The 17299-nt window shown below is 38.4% G+C and overlaps 1 protein-coding gene across 1 annotated transcript in view; it reads left to right on the top strand.

Annotated features, from left to right (window-relative positions):
* The first annotated feature begins 3077 nt into the window (after nucleotides 1–3077).
* The window catches only part of Rap1gds1 (Rap1 GTPase-GDP dissociation stimulator 1), a 92150-nt gene continuing 77928 nt past the window's right edge, over nucleotides 3078–17299 (top strand). Inside the window, exon 1 of the mRNA XM_005357354.1 lies at nucleotides 3078–3184. The gene's annotated coding sequence lies outside the window, so the exon portion shown is untranslated. The remainder of the gene's footprint in view (nucleotides 3185–17299) is intronic.

The raw sequence follows: 17299 nt of genomic DNA, 5'->3' as shown, positions 1-17299 counted from the left end.
ACTAGCATGGTCAAGGCCAGTTAGGGCTGCATAGTGAGACTCCAAACAAAAGGAAAATAGTTCTGTTTTTACTCAGTTTAGAAATGTTATATTTAGACTTATGTGTAAATTATTCTCTCGTGCAATCTAGTATCACAGTTTAAATACATGCTAAGTATTGGGGTAGGACATACAGGTTGAACAAGAATGTGGGCACTGAGTAGAACAGCTATTGTCAGTCCCCTTGGGTGACCCCATCACAGATATCCAGCCAGCCAATCAGATATTTATATTACAATTCATAACAGTAGCAAAGTTACAGTTATGAAGTAACAGTGAAAGAATTTTATGGTTGGGAGTTAAATGTGGGGAGCTGTATTCAAGGGTACCAACTTCACATGGTTGAGAACTACTGAACTAGAACATGCTTTTTTCTTTTAAAACATCTTGACACATATTTTTTAAATTTAATTTTTTCCAAAGAGTAAATAATATATCTCCTTAAAATAAGGATACCACATTTCTAGCAATACCATAAACTTGCCATGTACAAAACTTGTTTAAAATGTATGCTCTTTGGATGGAGATTTAACTGAGTGATAGAAGATTTGTGTAGGTTTTGGACTGGATCGCTAGTGCGTGCATGTGTGCGCGCGCGCGCGCACACACACACACACACACACACACACACACACACACGGGGGGTTATTTGGAAGTAAGATCTTATTATTGGTCCACTATTTTCAGTTTTTACTGTGTTAGTTTTCTTTATTGAAAATGGTACGGTTAGTATTTATGAGTTAAAAAGACGGCTGATATTTCTGTGTACACCAGTCAGATGGTATTAGTATTAAATCTTTACTATCGTGTTATATAAGCCTTCTTAAGAAGCTTTAAGAATGTTCATGACTTTTATTATTTTATGTGGATGATGTTTTGTGTACATGTATGCCCGTGTACTGCATTCCTGGAGCCCTTGGAGGTCAGAAGAGGGATTTGGATCCCTTGGGACTAGAGTTGTTACAGACAGTTGTGTGGATGCTAGGAACCAAACTCAGGTGCTCTGAAAAAGCAGCTAGTACTCTTTGGATGCATTTGAAAAGCTCTACAGTAGGAAACTGGATCTGTGTGGAAGACACATTGTTGTGCTGTGAACCGCGATGGTTGTGAAGAACACTGGTGCAGCTGCAGATTGTCGGGAGTTCTTCTCATCCTGCCTCCTTTCTTTAAATTATAGAGAACAGACTGTGTCTGTAATGTGTTTACTTCTCACTGGTAAATAGTTTGTTGCTTAAAAGAGAAAAAACCTAGCTATATTTCTTGTTGGTGATAAAACTAGAGTTTTTCAAGATAAAATTGAAAACATGGGAAACTTAAATCACATTTGTTACATCGATAGCTTCCCAATATTGAATACGCTTCTTTAAAAACAAGATTCGTGGTGATATAATAAATTCAGTAATCTGAAATCGCTTAGTGAGCTATGTCAGCACTTGGTGATAAACATAATTCAGTGCTAATGTTTTTTAAAATATTTATTTATTATGTATACACTATTCTGTCTGCGTGTACGCCTGCAGGCCAGAAGAGGGCACCAGACCTCATTACAGATGGTTGTGAGCCACCATGTGGTTGCTGGGAACTGAACTCAGGAACTTTGGAAGAGCAGTCAATGCTCTTAGCCACTAAGCCTTCCCTCCAGCCCAGTGCTAATGTTTTTTTAAGTGACTCGTGCAGAAATATAAACAGCCTGTGTACGTGAAAGATTTAATGTGCAAGAGATCAACAGATTCTAATGTAATGGTTGGAAATGACGGAGGGGATTGTTTCTTATTTTGCACGGCAGCTAACAGTTGAAGAAATAGAACTTTGCTGTAGTAGCACAGCTTCCCCAGTTAGTTACCTGAAGAGGTTGTACGATACTACCTTTTCAGCTTGTCTTTTCTACCTCTGCCCAATCAAAGGATTCTAAGTCAACACGTCCTAAAAGACTGCGTGTAGGAAGTAAGGTGATTCTGCTATCTTCTGCTGAGCCACACACCGTGCCTATATGTTTTCTATACCACTGCTTTTCATTTAAAGCAATGCTTAGATTACTTACAAAATAAAACTTTAAAAGGCTTAGTTTTACTTTTGCAATTTAGATAGAAATATTGTAAACAAAAGGTCTTTGGCAAATACCAATAAAATTTAAAATTTTGAGATTCCATGGTCAAGGACAGAGAACGATCATTTGTAACTCAGACTGTTTGGCTTTTTAAAACAATAATCTATGAAGCACTTTTCAAATGGTCATATAAAAATAGACTTTGTATCACATTTAATATTACTTGAAATCATTGGAACTTCTATAAACCTTCATTTTTATTTTCTGTGTTTACAAGGGTACAAGCTGGCGAGATGGTTCAGTAGGGAACGGTGCTCACCACCAAACCTGGTAACTTGAGTTCGGTCCCTGGGAGATCTGTAGAGTAGAAGGAGAAAGCGTAACTTTCAAGTCCACAAAGGTGCCTGGCATGAGCATATTTATGTACAGAGACACACAGAGTTACATAAATATAAAAGAGAATAGAAGCAAAATATGGAATTATAATTTACAAAACTATGCTTTCATGACTAACTTTTCTCAAGTGTATCTGGTTTCTTCAATAAGATATTAGCTTATTGGAAAAGAGTCATTATGATCTGGGATATTGGTGATATCTTAATTATACATGGAGTTATTAGTTCATATTTGAGTTAAATGAACACTTATTTTTAAATTTGCAATAACTTATTGCATGCATTTGGGGCCATTTGGATTGTGCGTGGAGGCTAATTCTGTCTTGTACAATGGTTCTCAATGTGTGGTTTAAAGCTCCCTTTGGGAGGTGTTGAGCAACCCTTTCATAGGGGTCACATATCAGATATTGACATTATGATTCATAACAGTAGCAAATTTGAGGAACTGTGTTAAAGGGTTGCAGCATTAGGAGGATGAGAACTGGCCAAGTGGGAACTTTTGTAGCCCAGGAGCTACTGGGTTTTCTTTCACCATGTGGTGGTTAGAATATTGAAGATTCTGGTTTTTGTTTTTTTTTTTTTCTTCTGTAAACAGATAATCTCAGTGACACCTTAAAGAAACTGAAGATCACAGCTGCTGACAGGACAGAGGACTGCTTAGAAGGATGCTTGGATTGTCTGCTTCAAGCCTTGGCTCAAAATAGTAAGTTCCATTGTTTATTCAAATTCCAGACTAGGAAAGGATCAGATCAGCATTGTTTAGAAATCGGTATACAGTTAGGCATGTAACTTGCACTCACAGACTTTGAATTCTTTTGAATCTTATGTGTGAATGCTGAGATTGTTTCCAGTGTTCTGTCCGCCTACCCACCCTCCACCAAAAGCCATTCAAAACCCAACTGATCGTCAAAGAAAAGAGGAGATTGATGGGTGGGATGACATTTATATCAGCTCCAGAGAGGAGCCATTATGGCTCCCCCCCCAACACCTACATCTGTGCTTTATAACCAAACAGAAAATAAAAGACTAAACGGTTCATGTGTAAGGAGGAGACAGGAGAAACAAAGGAGATTTAAAATACTTAACATTGTTTTTCTGCGTGCTTCTCAACTTTTAAAGAAATCTTATTTTAAGACCATATATTTGTTCATAGATTAAATTGGAAGGAACTAACAGTTGTCACACAAATTTCTTAAAACCTATGGCCAAGCTTGATATTCCGTGTCTGGTAAATAACACCAGAGAGAAGAAATCACAAAGTTCTTCATTGACGGTCCCAATGCATTATTGCACTTGATAGAATGTGTGTCTGTTCACCAATTTTTGCATTATCATAGTGAGTGGATGTGTATGTATATATACATATGTATATATCTATACATGTATATACATATTATATCTATATAGCTGTATACATCTATCTGTCATCAATCGATCTATAAAATGATCTTTGGTTGTTCCCGTACTCCTACTTGGTTGTACTGTATTTATATTTCATTATACATTATATATTAATCCTCATGGACTAATTATGTAGCCCTGTCCAAGAACTCGGGGAGAGTATGTTGTACGGTTTTAATTTCAGGCACACAGAGGTGGGCAGGTCTCTTTAGATTTCATGAAACTGCCTAGAAAGTACAGAACAATGGATTCTAATTCCCCGCATTGAAAAGAGCACTTTCGAAGCTAATCTGGATTTGCTGCTCTTGTCACGGTGACCAGAACAAGTTGGAGGAAGAAAGATTTCTTATCTTAATTTCAATCCAATATGGTAGGTCATGGAGGGACAGAGTTGTTCAGCTACCAGCAACCAGGAAGGAGAGAGAGGAAGGCAATGGGGCTTTTTATTCTCACATAAAATCATTCAGTGTTTTATATTTATTTGAAAGTTTTTTTTTTTTCATTTTACATACCAACCACAGTTTCCCTTCCATCCTCTCTTCCTGCCCCCTCCCCACTTTAAACCCACCCAACCCCCCAATCCACTCCTTAGGATAAGGTCTCCCTTGGGGAGTCAATAAGTCTGGCGTATCAAGTTGAGAAAGGACCAAGCCCCTCCTGTTCCATGGTTGACCAAGGTATCCCTCCATAGGGAATGGGCTCCAAAAAGCCAGTTCATGCACTAGGGATAAATTCTAGTCTCTTTGCCAGTGGCCCCACAGACTGTCCCAGCCACAGAACTGTCACCCACATTCAGAGGGCTTAGTTTGGTCCCAACCTAGTTGGTTCCCCAGCTGTCAGTCCAGAGTCCCTGAGCTCCCACTAACTTGGGTCAGCTGTCTCTGTGGTTTTCCCCATCACGATCTTAACATCCCTTGCTCATATGATCCCTCCTCCCTCTATTCAATTGAACTCCAGGAGCTTGACCCAGTGCTTAGCTGTGGATCTTTGTATCTGCTTCCATCAGTTACTGGATGAAGGCTCTATGGTGACAATTAGGGTGGTCATCAATCTGATTATAGGGGAAGGCCAGTTCAGGCACCCTCTCCACTATTGCTAGGATCCTTAGCTGGGATCATCCTTGTGGAATCCTGGGAATTTCCCTAGCACCAGGTTTCTCCCTTACCCCATAATGGCTCCCTCTATCAAGATCTCCTTCATTGCTGTCTCTGTCTGTCCCTTCCCCAACTCAACCATCCCATTCCCTCAAGTTCTCTTCACACACACCCCCAATTTAATCAGGAGATCTTATCTCTTTCCTCTTCCCAGAGGCATCCATGCATATCTCTCTTCCGGTCCTCCTTGTTGTCTAGCTTCTCAGGGGTTGTAGATTGTAGCCTAGGTGTAGTAGGAGGCCGCTTGTTTGTTCCTGGCTACCCAGACTGCAAAATAATCACTCAGAAACTATATTATTTGCAATACTGTTTGGCCAATAGCTTAATTGTGTTTCTGGCTAACTCTTATATCCTAAACTAACCCATCTCCATTAATCTGTATATCACCACGTGGCTGTGACTTACTGGGTAAAGTTTCGTCCAGCGTCTGTTTCTGGAGGTTCTACATAGCTTCTCCCTGACTCCGCCTACTCTCTCTATATTTCTTCTAAGCTGACTATATTCTGCTAAGCCATTGACCAAAAGCAGCTTCTCTATAAACTAATGGCAATAAACCATATTCACAGTATTATACATCACCGCACACATCACCTCCCCTTTTCTGTTTAAATTAAAAGGAAGGTTTTAACTTTAACAAAGTAAAATTACATATAAAAAAACAGGTATCAAGCAAGAATTATAGTTACAATATTTATATTTATTTATCTTTTATCATAACTAAGGAAAACTATAATTATAACTATCTATTCTTCAACTCTATCATGATCCCAGAAGGATATAATTTTACATAAATTAACAGGAAGTACATTGTAACAGGAAGCAACTTCCAAAACCCTAGAATTGGCAGAGACATCGGATTTTCCTTTTCTTTACATCTAATATCCAGTTGTGAGTAAGTACATGCTATGTTTGTCTTTCTGGGTCTGGGTTAGCTCACTTAGGATGGCTTTTTTTTCTCATTCCATCCATTTGCCGGTAAATTTGAAGATGTTATTGTTTTTTACTGCTGAGTAATACTCCATTGTGTAGATACACCATTTTTTCTGTATCTGTTCTTCAGTCGAGGGACATCTAGGTTGTTTCCAGGTTCTGGCTATTACGAAGAATGCTTCTGTGAAATACAGTTGTGCACATGAACTTGTGGTATGGTTGAGCATTTTTTGGTGAGATGTCCAAGTGTGGTATTGCAGAGTCTTAAGGTAGATAGATTCTCAATTTTCTGAGAAACCACCATACTGATTTCAGTCTACCTCAGGACACAGCATTGGGGACCTTTAAAGAAGAACCGTACTCAACCTCCTTTAGCTAGTACTGACTCCAGCTCCCCAAATAGCATCACTAGTTGGTGGCCAGGCTTCAACACATGAGGCTATCATGGTATTTCAGATTCATACCATAATGTAATCTTTAAAATTGAGTTTCAATAACCTTTCCTTTTGAGATTGTAACTCTGTCTAGCTATGTAATACAGAGATGACTGATGAGTTGAGACAAAAAGTTTAATGAGAACATTTGTATAATGCTCAAGATGGTAAAGAAATAAAGAAAGAAAAAGTCTAATCCTATGCTACTCATCACAGTAGAAGCTTGGCTGTTCATGCTTAGTAAAATTAAATAAAACCTCAAATGAACTTCTTTGTTTTTTGGTAGCCTGCTGGGTGATGACTTATGAAGATCACAGATACAAAACATCCCTATAACCATAGGAAAGTTTTTTGAAAGGCAGTGGTCTAGAAACTAGCAAGAACATGGTGACCTGATTTTACAAGTGCCTATGCTGGCAGTTTTACACAATGACATGCTTCTCTTAAGTAGACTGAGGGTCAGCATAATTTTGTAAAAGAGTTGTGCTGTTTAATCTTCCTTTATTTTTCCATTGTTAGTTCATTTCGTCCCCTCTGGGATAATTTTTTAAAGGAAACCATTAGCGTTAGAAACTGGACGATATAATGATGGTTTCCTTGGTAATGTGGGTAAAGGCCAGAGTTGAGGAAGGGACATGAGAAAGGGAAGCACAGGGTAATGACAGGTTCAAGAGATATTACCTGGTATGATTGTCGGGTTAAATTCAAAACCTACATGTAGGCTTGTTGCATTTATGTATTGAAAATGGTCTTAGAATTATGTAGAACAGAATCTTAAGGTCATATACCCATAAGGTGTTTAACAAAACCAACAGAATATGAATTAAAGGCTTCCCAGGAAGATAATAAAAAAGTTTTTCTTTAACTGTCTAAGATAAAGTTTATAAATATTCTCATTTCTAAGACTGCTAAAAAGAATTTGACAGTTCTTGTAGTTTAGTAGTTGATTTAAAAATTCATTGGAAAACTTAATACTGAAGAAAATATAATTTTGAAGTATCTACACTGTAACTTTGGCTGTTTCAGTATTTGAACTGTATATTATAAATTAAAATTAGAATTTTGAAATATTTTAGATTAAGTTTTTAATTTTTTGAGATTAAAATATAATTACATCATTTACCCTTCCCCTTTCCTTCCTCCACCCTCTACCATTCTCCTCTTACTCTCAGAAGTTCATTCTTGGATGTATAGATAAAACCTTACATGTCCTGGAACTAACTCTTGTTGTAGATCAGGGTTGCCTTGAACTCACAGAGATCTGCCTGCCTCTGCCTCCCGAGTGCTAGGATTAAAGGCTTGAGCCACCGTGCCAGACAACCTTTTACTAATTCCTTGAGAATTCGCCCATGCATACAGTGTATTTTCATCATTTCACTCCTGCTCCCCCTAGAACTGTTGTTCCTTTGCGGAACTACAGTTCCCAGCGTTCTCCTTGATACGGATATATTCCCAGAAGCCTTTGCATTCCCCGTTAAAAAGCAGGGGTTGCTAGGAGACTCTCTCTCTCTTTTCTCTCTCTCCCTCTCTTTCCCCGCCTTTCCTGTCGTGTCTGCACACCTTTACCTGTTTGTTGTTACCCCTCCCCCATTAAAAGTGCACCCACGTGGGACCGCAGCATGTCTGTGTCTTCTTCCTCGCGGAACGTCTTTACCCACTAACCCGCAGACAAGAAAGCCAGCCAGGAATTAAGAACAACAATAACTACTTTAGGGTCTAGCCTTCCTCAATTTCTTATTTTTTTTATAGTTAATGATTGGATCTAACTTGTAGTATCTATATGATATGGGAGTGGGGCTGTCCACTGGAGTGTGATCTACCCACCAGGAAATATACCCATAAAGAAAATAGCCTTTCCTTCCCCTCATAACCATGAATTGCCAGTGGTTTCTCAGCTGGGAGTTGGAGCTTGTAAGCCCTTCCTGCTCCATGCTGGAATGGTACCTGCCTTGGTCTGTACAGGTAACCGGAGCACTATGAGTTATGACTGCATCAGTCCTGCCTTGTCTGGAAGATGCTTTTTCACTGTAGCCCTCCTGAACTCATGACCTGCCGGTGTTCCCTAAGGCGTGGGGAAGGGTTGGTGGTACACAGGTTGCATTTGTCACTTGATGTCTTGATATCTGTGCTTTTAGCCACTGTAAGTTTGACACTGTTCACTGCACAGAGGAGCTGCTTTGAGGACCCAACGCTTCCTTCATCCGTCGCAGTTTGATCCTGTGTCAATTTAGCAAAGTAGAGTAGGTTCCCCCTGCAGCCTGTGAGCTCCCAGTCTTGGCTTCTGGGTTAGCTTACAGTACCAGATATATGTTTTCTCCTAGGTAGCAGGCCTTAAATCTAAGCAGAACGTGGTTGCTTACTCTGGTAACCTTTGTGCCATTATCCCCACTTTGGACATGTATATAGCATGAATAATAAAAACCAGGAGACGGATACTGGGGTTTGAGCTAAAGATCAGAAAAGCAAAGCAGCCAACTACTAGAGAGATATTATCTCTATGGAGACTCAGACAAAGGGGCACTCCTGCAAGGCTCTCCAGCAACCTCAGCCTCCACCCTCCACGAGTTCCCTTTATATTCCTCCCTCTTCCCAGCCATCACTCCTGTCTCCACCTGCCTAGTGCTGGGATTAAAGGCACGGGATCCCAAGTGCTGGGCCACCTTTGTGTGAGCTCTGGTTCTCTTTTAGACAGATTCAATCTTGTGTAGCCCAGGGTGGCCTTAAACTAACAGAGATCCCTCGGCCTCTGTCTTTTGAGTCCTGGGATTAAAGTTGGGTGCCATCACTCCCTAGCGTGTATGGCTGACTGGTGTGGCTTCTTTGCCTTTTGATCTTTAGGCAAGCTTTATTTATTACAGCACCAGTAATATACCACTATAGGCATGTCTTGTCAGGCCAGGCCAGGCCAGTCTTTATTGTAGCTCACGGGGTTAAGAGCTAGCTGGTCAGACTAACTCACTGGGAAGCTGCCTCCATACTGGCTATTTCATGGTACTGAAATCAGATTTTTTTTTAAACCTTGATGTATGGCTTTAATGTGGTTTCCTTCTTTCTTTGTTCCCTCCCTTCCTGAGTTTAATGTCTGTCAGTTTTTAAAGATAAGAAAGAAGATCTGAACAACTCAGTATATTCTACAGAATACATTTTACTTAAGCAAGTTCTCAGTGTAAATCTCTGCTCTAAATTAATAGCATTCACTCATAGAAACACTTCGATCTCACTTTTTAAATATTTTTAGTAAATATATGAAAGCCACCAGCCAAGAAATCAGCCTGTTTGTTCTGGTTTCATTTGATTCTGCTTATAGCGTCATGACTTTTAGTCAATGCTTGTTGAGTTCCAGTGATGTTATTTCATTGTCATCTGGGAGTTTAAAGCAATGAGCTACCTGTGGCCACCTAAACAGTTTGGAGTTTCTGTCACCCTGCAAGAGGGGCTACCAGTTTAAAGGCCCAAAGGCAAGAAACATTAGTATTTTATTTCTATTTTCCAAAAACTCTTGTTAATTTTGTTCCATTTTAAACCATGAGAACTGTACTTCCTAGCTAGGGTTGAGTGGAGGGGGTCATCTGTGAAACAATCCAGCATGGTCATCAACTTAAACTCTTATTGCTCAAGAGTTAGTTCAACTTCCTCCGCTTCAGTGTGTGTGTGTGTGTGTGTGTGTGTGTGTGTGTGTGTGTGTGTACACACATGTACATGCTTTAACTTCCCAGCCACTTCCCTGATGATAAATAACTCATAATGAAAATCACAGAGTTGTGTGTTTAGTATATAACTTGGCTAGAAAACCCAGATTTGTCTTGGTGAGTAAACGGTGTGTTTAGTTCTGTGTTGCTAATCTTACTGACTTAGTAAGTTCTTAGTTTGTTTCTTAGCCCTTTTCTTTAGCTCATTTTACATTCCTGGCTTCCAGCCAGGCTGTATTTCTAAGCACACTATTAATCTAACAGAAGTCTTCTGTGCCTCCGTTTGGTTTTAGTCTATGGTATGTATGCCTTTAGTAGTAGCAAAACTACCTTCTGTGTAAGGGGCTGAAGTACCAGATGTTCATCAAAGCCTCCACCAAATTTACTCTTAATGTAGATTTGTTGCTAACTGAAGAAATGGGAGGAAAGGGTATTGTTTTACTTTTTCATAGCTTTATCTAGAGTAGATTTTACTCTTTTATCCCATTATCAAATGCAGAAAAAGAAGCTATTTCTTGTGCAAGCTAAAGTCAGTTGTTTACTTTTATTTATATTGCATTTCTTAGTTGTTTCCATGGCACATGGATGTTTACAGCTGATACTAATGATACACTAAACAGAGCGTTGAAGGATATGTGAAAGGGGGCTAGAGAGACGAGTCCATAAGCAAGAGCAGTGCTCTTGAGGAGGACCCAGGTTCAGTTTCCAGCACTCACGTGAGCACCATGGCCACTCAGAGTGAGCTCCAGGGGAGCCAGGCATGCATGTGGTGCACATACATAAACTCAGGCAAAAAAGAGAAGAAGAGAGAAGGGAAGATGATACATGAACATCTCAACTAAACTAAAATGGTCAGGTAAGAAGACATTGGTAGTCCCTGATGAATTAGGACTTTTAGACTTCAGCAGAATAATCATTAAAACTGCATGTAGCTCAGTTAGAAAACAGGGCAAACCAACTAGTCATATCCGTGCCTTCCTCACAAGTAGGAGAGAGTTCAGGTTATCGGGAAAAGAAGTAAACCTCTAAATGTCATTACTCAGTTAGACACTACTCTGGAGAGATTTTTGCAAAGACTTCACAAACTGCAACACAAAAGGAGAAGAGGGAACCAGGGACCAAGGGTGAGCAGGACACTATTACATTTTTTCTGTAGAAAGGAAAACTAACTTGGTAGGAAAATTTTTATACTTTGACTTAGGCTGGGTTGGAGTATTGGCTGTTTGCTTGGGTTCCAGTGAAAGACTGGAGGCTGGGGAGCTTGAGATGGAAGAATTGCTCACACCTGGAGCCCAGGAGCTCAAGACTAGCCCATAAAACATGGCAAGTTCCCATGACACCCCTCCCTCACAAAAAGAACAAAAGTGCATAGGATCCCATATGCCAATCAAGGGGACTATTTTGGGGAATGAAGGAGTTACTCTTCTTGGATTCCTGGGGAAAACAAGAAGAGAAGTGTCTATAGAAATAATAATAGCACAAAATTAGAAGACGTGCTGTATTAATTAATTTTATGTTACCATGACCATAATACCTAACCAGAAACGAGAGGAAAGATTGGTATTTTTGGCTCAGGTTTCAGAAGGTTCAGTTCATCATGTCGAGGAGGAGAGCAGTGAAGTAAAGCAACTTATATCATGAGATGAGAAACTGAGACACAGAGAAACGGGTGCTTGGTTAGCTTTTTCGTTTTCCCCCATTGTCGTTCTGTCTGACGCCTGTTTAGCCCAGGGAGTGATGTTGCCCACATTCAGAATGTGCCTTCTCACACTGGCTTATTGTGACTTGAAAGGCCCTTTCAGACACCAAGGGGTGTTCCCCACCCCCACTCCCAGCCTCTTTGATCATTGGCAAATCCAGTCAAGTTGTTAACAAAGATTAACTATCACATACACTAAATACTGCTTTTGGTTTTGGTTAGACATGAGAGCTTTTGAAATAAAGTCTAGGTGTTCGTCTCAAGCCTTTACCTTTACATCATATAAGTTGTATTAAATTAATCATTGAATAGAGATTTCAGGTGAAGTATATAAGGAAGGAAGCAGGGAAAAAAAAACAAAACCAAATGTTTTAGCTACTGAAAACATTCTTTTTCCCAGTGAAGTCATTTCATGAAGCTGTTATCAAAAACAACTTACTGTAACCTCTACTAATAATATCCTTAAGCTTTTGGAAGGTGAAAATGAAAAGCAGAGTCAGAAACTTCAGGACCTAAGCGTGTAAGCAAGAGGAAGGTGCAAAGTTTAGACCAAAGTCTGGTAGTTTGGATTAACTAGCAGAATGAAAAGACATGACAAGCACTTTAGAAATTAACAAATTAAAAGGGGCTGAAAGTATGGGAAAGAAAAGGTTAAAAATAGAGTAATGGAGGAAAAGAAATATCCTTTGGGTGAAGGAAGAAGTAACTCTGTTTTAAAGGAACTCAGCAGGTGCTTGTGAAAACTGACCTCGTAGTGACCCATAGTGAAAAATCTTAATATTTTTAGATTTTTTTAATATTGATTATTCCAGCACTGAGTTGTTTCAGCACTGAGTTATTGTTAATAAAGACTACAAGAAGCTTTAATATTCTTTGATTATTTATTTGATTCAAGTTAACTGACATCATTAATCATGTGCAAGTCTTCATTATTAGGAGAGCCAGTTAGTGTTGGCTTTGGTACACAAATATGGACGTTCTAGAAGTAAAGAAATAATAACTTTTAGAATGTGTACAGTTTATGTTAGCATTATGAAGTTCTGCAACATTCTTCGTGGCACATGAATCATCCGTGTGGTATGTGCTACTTGCCCGTTTGTCTCTTAGCAGCTGTCTCAGTTTTCAGTACTGTGTATTAGACCAGCCTGTCTGTCTGTAAGGGTGATGCTGCTAGTATCTTATTACTTGTGCTCAGTGACCCTTACATTACTTAATAATACCCGACTCAAAAGTGGTAATGTTTGCTGTCTGATTATGCTGGGGAAAAAAAAAAAACCTCACAAAGTACCTCATTTAGGTGAAAAGAGAAGGGTTCTCACTAAACAAAGAAATCATTGTATTCTGTTGTTGCAAAGGTCTGTGATAAGAACAAACCTTTTTCAAATTGTACAGAAGAAAAAAATCATGCAAATTCTGCTGTTGTGCCTCAAACTAGTCTAGAGAACAGTATGTGATAAAAAATAGAAATGACATTAAATTCGTGGGTGGAAACATGAACAGAAAGTGTGTTCTAATGGATGGAGTGTGCTATGCCAGAAATGTGAAGCCTCACTTAATCTTGCCATGTAGGCAGTGTATCATCTCATCATCACAAGAAAAGAAGTGAGTATAGAACAGCAAGATACTGTGGAAGAACAAGAACACATTTGCTTATCTTTTGGTTTAGTTATTGTTTTATTGTTATTGCTAATCTCTTATTTATAAGCTAAACTTCATCTTAGATATGTGTGTTTAAGGGAAACAGTATATTACATATTAATTATATACACTTTATATAAATGTATATGCTGTATCAGATTATCTGTTGTGGTATTGCTCAGCTTGGGTTAGGATGGCCTTTATATTAATAATGACCTCAGTGTGCAAAAGTCATGATGCTAGCTAGCCATTTGTATACACTAAGGAGAAGTCACAAACTGTGTGAGTGTGTGTGTGTGTAGGTGTGTGTGTAGTTTGATACTGTCTGCAATTTCAGACATAGGACTTACACTTTGCATATAAGGAGGAATTACTGTAAACACTAACTCATTGTGTCAGTTTGTTCTTCCCTAGGAGACTATGATAGATGGGGCAATTTATAAATAACAAGATATTTGTTTTCTTACTCAGAAAGATGAGAGGAACCCAGTTTTCCATAAAGGCATTTGCCTAGGAGTTAGCCACTGTTAAGTAGACAGGGAACATGAGCTTGTTGGTGTGTCTCCACTGGTTTATCTCCGTGCTGACTGGTTTTATGTCATCTTGACACATACCTCGACTGGGAAAATGCCCCCACTAGATTAGCCTATGGACAAGCATGTGGTACATTTTCTTGATTGTTGATCACCGGAAGAGGACCCAACTCACTGTGGGCATTGCACACAGTGCTGGGATAGTGGTCCTTGGTGCTATAAGAGAGTGGGCTGAGCAAGCCCTGGGACAGCACTTCTCCTGGCCTCTGTTATTCAGTTCCTGCCTCCCCGTTCTTGCCCCAAGTTTCTGCCTGACTGCCCTGGATGGTGTCCTAATCCAGAACCGTTTTCCTCCCGAAGTGGCCTTTGCTCATGAAGTTTTAATCAGGAGAGGAGTAGAAGCCGTCACTAAGATGATCTCTCTCAAAGCACCAGGAGTTTTTTTTTTTCTACTCTGAACTTATATTTTCTTTGGAATTTCTAGCCAGGAGACTACAAAGTGATATTCTTGCTTCTTTCCCTTAAAACTTAAGTTGGCTTGAACTTCTAGCTCGGTAATAAACAGAGATGGCTAGTTCTGTATTTTAATTTCTAATATTAATGGCAGTCTTTACTGAATTAAATGTAACAACTTGATTTTATATAAAACTCCCTTTTCTTAAAAAAAAAAAAGAGTGGTAAAAAAAGAAACTGTTTTAAACAATGAGTCCTTAGTCAATCAGTTAATGTTAAAAAGAGTACACTTTGCTATGTCTACCTTTTACTTTTTATTTATTTATTTATTTATTTATTTATTTATTTATTTATTTATTATTTTTTAGGGGGCATGGTTTCTCTATAGCTTTGGAGCCATCCTATCATGGAACTAGCTCTTGTAGACCAGGCTGGCCTCGAACTCATTTTAATTCAATAAAATTATTTTTGGATAGCACTAACAATAGGGGTACTTTTTCATTTCTTTTTTTCTATTTTTTTTTATTGATTTTATTGAACTATACATTTTTCTCTGCTCAACTCTCCCATGGTCCCTGTGCTCCCAATTTACTCAGGAGATCTTATCTTTTTCTACTTCCTATGTACGTTAGATCCACATATGCCTCTCATAGGGTCCTCATTGTTTTCTAAGTTCTCTGGGACTGTGATTCAATAAAACAGAAGGAAATGTCTCATCATAATCTCATGTTTCATGCAAAGCCAATAAAAGCAAAACTACTTCATTTTCCATGTTATTTATTTGATTTTAATTTTCTTGCTTGATGAATGTCTGAATATTATCACTAAGTATAAGATTGTTGAAGTGGGAAAAATAATGGAAACACTGACGATGGAGTACAGTAAGGAATGGGCTTTTGGAGTTGGGAATGGCAGTCCATAGCTAATCCTAGCTGCCAGGAATCGGGCAGGGAAACCGAGCGGGAAGCCAGACCCTTTCTCCAGAGAAAAAGAAAGGAAGTTAGCGCTTTACCTGGAGTATTCAAAGTAAGTCAATGATCGAAAACCAAGAATGGGAGACATCCAAAATAAAGATTGCAGGAACACACGTTTATTGGGTGATTTTATCTCATACTCAGATCAGATACATATTTTCTAACTGAATATAAGATATAATTATTTTGCTGGCTGTAAAGTAAGATCTCAATGAAAACTGCTAAGTTCAAAAGCATTATTATGCCTTGTTCATTTTCCCTTCGTTTTGAGATAGGATGTGTTCAGGGTTGGCCTCGAACTTTGCCATGTAGACAAGACTAACTCTTTAGCATCTGATCAGACTGTCTCCCACATGCTAGATCCCAGACCTCATGGTCATGCTTGCCATATAAAGTTAAGGGACTAAACAAGGCCTGTGTGTGTGCTAAGTAAGCGTATACCAACTCATCTACGACTGCAGTGTGGAAGTGGTCATTTTACTCTTCATAAATCAGAAAGATGAATAGTTCATATTTTCCCTCTTACTGAAAATAGATTTTTTTCTTATATAATATATCCTCATTAAGGTTTCCCTTACTCTACTTCTTCCAGCTCCTTCTGTCTCCCCTGCCACCTGGATCCACCCTTCCTCTCATTAGAAAACAGACTTCTATGGGGTAATAAAATATAATGAAACAAAACTAATACTTCAGAATTAGACAAAAACAAACGGAAGGAAAAGAGCCTGAGAAGGCAAAAGAAACACAGATCCACTTGTTTGCACACTTAGGAATCCCATAAATTAAATCCCATAAAATGCTAAACTCCAAACCATAATATATACACAAGAACTTGTAGGGTAAAAGAGAGAAGAAAAAAAATTAAAAAAAATAAGCTAAAATTTAAAGAAAACAAAAAGAGCCCCGGCATGACATTATGAGATAAGGAACCTCCAAAAATTCCATTGAATATCTCATAATTTTAATAATCTAAGGGTTGTGTGCAAATCTCTAGGCTAGTATTTATGTGCTGGGCCATTTAATGTGGAAGATCTTTAGTTAGATTTATTTTTTATAGATTTATTTTAGAATAGTATTTAATCATATTCATTGCCACTTGAAAACAGTGTGTAAATCTCTCAAGAAAGCTAACTTACTCAGAGTGAAAGTTATTTCCTTTTTCTTATTCCATTTATTATTGTGCAGAATGTCATGGTCCTGCACATCAATTATTCATGTCTAGAATAAAAAGCAGTCCACTTACTCAGTGTAGGTGAGCCCATTATAATATCTGGAAACGATTCAAATGCAGATTGAGTTCATTTCTTGTTACAATGCTATGGTCAAATGTTTAATACATATTTTAAAGTTAGATTTAGAACATTTTTATACAGTCATCCTTTTATGGAGTGAATGTATAAATACATAGCTCCCCATTTTCAAGTCTCACTTAGCACCATGTTTGAGGCAGTCTAAATAAATACTCTCCCTGCATAAGGATGGAAGCTGATCATTTGATAATGGAAACCGATAGGTAAATGTTAAATTCTAATTTGTCATCAGAAATGCTATAGTTGAGGCGTGTTTACCGTCTGGTGGAGTTATACTTCTTGCTGCTGTTGGAGAAAAATCAACTGTCATATCAAAAGTGAGTAATCATAAAAGAGTGAAAGGCAATGGGAAATAATCTGACTTGTTATTAGTTCAATTTAACAATTAACTCTTCAGCCTTTGAGTTTTCTCTTTTAATTATGTTACACAGCACTAGATGTGGTTGCTTTGTGTAACACAGAGTGAACAAATTTTTACTGTCTTATATTCTAAATAACTCTCAAAATATACATATAAATGCTTTTGTTTCATGGATTTCCCCTGCCCTCCCCCGTATTAACCATAGATTTTTTTTCTCATACAGTGTAAACTGACTGCAGTTT

This window comes from Microtus ochrogaster, chromosome 21, assembly GCF_000317375.1.
Source record: "Microtus ochrogaster isolate Prairie Vole_2 chromosome 21, MicOch1.0, whole genome shotgun sequence".
Taxonomy (NCBI): Eukaryota; Metazoa; Chordata; class Mammalia; order Rodentia; family Cricetidae; genus Microtus; species Microtus ochrogaster.
Note: the sequence above shows the minus strand (reverse complement) of the source record. Positions and strands in the feature narration are given on the sequence as shown.